This window comes from Octopus bimaculoides, chromosome 5 (genome assembly GCF_001194135.2).
Source record: "Octopus bimaculoides isolate UCB-OBI-ISO-001 chromosome 5, ASM119413v2, whole genome shotgun sequence".
NCBI classification, from domain to species: domain Eukaryota; kingdom Metazoa; phylum Mollusca; class Cephalopoda; order Octopoda; family Octopodidae; genus Octopus; species Octopus bimaculoides.
In genome coordinates, this window is record NC_068985.1 from 24,588,565 (window position 1) to 24,589,013 (window position 449).

The 449-nt window shown below is 35.2% G+C and overlaps 1 long non-coding RNA gene across 1 annotated transcript in view; it reads left to right on the top strand.

The window, feature by feature from the left end:
* The window catches only part of LOC106870741 (uncharacterized), an 18,158-nt gene that overhangs the window by 10,914 nt on the left and 6,795 nt on the right, over positions 1-449 (top strand). The window lies entirely within an intron of this gene.

The following is a 449-nucleotide window of genomic DNA, read 5'->3' on the forward strand; positions in this document are numbered from 1 at the left end:
ATACATATATACATACATACACACACACACATACATACATACATACATACATACATATATACATATATACATACATACATACATACACACACACACACATACATACATGCATACATACATACATACATACATGCATACATACATATGTATAAGTTTACAAACTAAAGCAGAAGGAGATGAAAACTTACAGTATAAGTCTCTGTTTTCTTGTAGCCCGAGGTAAACTTAGCGTAGTATGAAAACGTCGTTTAAACATCGTACCTCTGCTTTTGTTTCTCAATGACAACAGAATGTTGAAGCCTTATGCAAAATAATGGCCTTGAACGTATCGGGAAGAACTGGAGTTTGCGGTAAACGGAGGAAGTATGGAATAACACAATGTGAAATTGATATATATGTGTGTGTGTGTGTGTGTGTGTGTGTGTGTGTGTGTGTGTGTGTGTGTGTGT